Raw genomic sequence first — 2,500 nt, 5'->3', positions numbered from 1 at the left:
ATTGCAGAATATATTCCATCTAAAACACCAAAACAAATTAGTGACAAGAGACGAGACCTTCACAAAAAATCTCTAGCGGAAGTAGAAGATGATAGCCAAGACTGGGTACAACACCTGGAAACAGCTGGAGAGACTGATGAACACCCTGTTGCAGAAGGTATAAGAACTCAGTATGGGAGAACAGTTTCAAGATGGATAACATCACAAAAGCTGCCCATTCTCCATGACATATTCAGGAAGGTGCTCGATAGTGATGGCAATGCGGCCGACCTAATTGAAGATTCATTTGAGACCTGCTTCTCATCTCGCCTCGACCTATCTCAAGAAACAAAGGCCACCCAAGAGAAGAAGCACCAGGTGACCCGAAAAGCCCACCCTGAAAAAACATCAACGGAGTGGATGAAGAAGAGAGCCAGGAAAAGGGGACAGTTCCTGAGGTTCCAGCGCCTATTCCAAATGGACAGAAGGAAGCTGGCCAGTATCATACTGGATGATGTGGAGTCCTTGAGATGCAACATCCCTCTGGCAGAACTACACAAGACCTTCCAAACGAGATGGGAAACAACAGGATCGTTTCAGGGTCTAGGTGGCTTCTTCTCGAGGGGCAGATCAGACAACACCGCCTTCGAACTTATGATCACAAGCAAGGAGATCAAGAAAAACATCAAAGAGATGAGCAAGCATGCAGCCCCAGGGCCGGACGGATTAGATCTGAGGCACCTCGTGGGGATGGATCCGGATCACACACAGCTGATGGAACTATTCAACCTGTGGCTGTTATCAGGCGCCATTCCAGACGTCATCAAGGAATGTAGAACTGTATTAATATCTAAATCAGCCTTACAGGAGCGTCAGACCGACATCAACAACTGGCGACCAATTACCATCGGATCGATAGTCCTGAGGCTGTTCTCTAGGATCCTGACAGCGAGAATAACAAAAGCATGCCCGATCAATCCGAGACAGAGGGGATTTATAAGATCATCAGGATGTTCTGAAAACCTGAAGCTCCTGAAGCTACTGATAAGACATGCTAAGACTGAACGACGGCCCCTGGGAGTGGTATTTGTCGACATTGCCAAAGCCTTCGACACCGTCAGCCACGCCCACATAATAGAAGTTCTGAAACAGAAAGGGGTTGATAATCACATCATCAACCTCATCTCTAACATGTACAAGAATACCAAAACATATATTGATACGAAGAAGGAGCAGTCAGAGCCTATTAGGATTCAGATCGGTGTTAAACAGGGTGATCCGATGTCTCCGATCCTATTTAACCTAGCTATAGATCCTCTCTTGTGTAAACTTGAAGAGGAAGGTCTTGGTTATCAGCACCACACGAAGCAAATAACAACTATGGCATTTGCCGATGATTTAGTATTATTAAGTAGTTCTTGGGAGGGGATGCAAAAGAACCTGGACATTGTTAGAATATTCTGTGATTTGACAGGTCTCAAAACGCAAGGGGAAAAATGTCACGGCTTTTACATCAAGCCGACAAAAGACTCATATACCATCAATGACTGTCCCCCATGGACTATCAAAGGCATTCCCCTCAACATGATACACCCAAACAACACCGAGAAATACCTCGGATTGTACATTGACCCCTGGATAGGTATAACCAAACCAAAATTACTTGACAAAATGACAGATTGGCTTCAGAGAATAGAAAGGTCCCCATTAAAACCATTCCAAAAGATTGACATTCTTAGAATTTACACTATCCCAAGAATTATTTACCTGGCAGACCATTCAGACACCAAACCTACATACTTGGAGTCATTAGACCTAACAATTAGGAACACAGTTAAAAGATGGTTACACCTTCCCCTAAGTACAGCTGATGCCGTGCTTTACTCCAGCACCAAAGATGGGGGATTAGGTCTAACTCGCCTCGTCGGCCTAATCCCCAGTGTACAAGCAAGAAGAATTCATAGAATAGCACAGTCCTCCGATGAGACCATCCGGGAAATAGTTAGTAACGAGAACGTTGAGAAAGAGTTTAAAAACCTCTGGATTTCAGCAGGTGGAGATAAGGAAAAGGTCCCTTCCGTGTGGGACCCTGGGACAGTTATGATTGTTACCAAAGGAATAATACGTAAAGAGGACTCAGAATGGGAGAGACCCACCCCAAGAAGAGTCTTTCCAAAACCTTGCAATTGGCGTAATCAGGAATTTAAAAATTGGATCAAACTGCCATCTCAGGGCCGAGGCATAGAAAACTTTGAAAAGGATAATATTAGTAATTCTTGGATTGAACACTATAGGGGCATTCCTCACAGAAAGCTAATCACTGCACTCCAACTAAGAGCAAATGTATACCCCACCCGAGAATTTCTAGCGAGAGGCAGGCAATCGACATATAATAAATCTTGCCGTCATTGCCATGCTGAAAATGAAACCTGTGCCCACATAATTGGCCTCTGTCCCATTGTACAAGATGCCAGAATCAAAAGGCACAATAGAATTTGTAATGTATTAATTGAGGAAGGTA

The 2,500-nt window shown here is 44.1% G+C and overlaps 1 pseudogene; it reads left to right on the top strand.

Annotated features, from left to right (window-relative positions):
- The window catches only part of LOC141955193 (28S ribosomal RNA), an 8,724-nt pseudogene that overhangs the window by 4,290 nt on the left and 1,934 nt on the right, over positions 1 to 2,500 (top strand).

This window comes from Athene noctua, unplaced genomic scaffold, assembly GCF_965140245.1.
Source record: "Athene noctua unplaced genomic scaffold, bAthNoc1.hap1.1 HAP1_HAP1_scaffold_140, whole genome shotgun sequence".
NCBI classification, from domain to species: Eukaryota; Metazoa; Chordata; class Aves; order Strigiformes; family Strigidae; genus Athene; species Athene noctua.
Note: the sequence above shows the minus strand (reverse complement) of the source record. Positions and strands in the feature narration are given on the sequence as shown.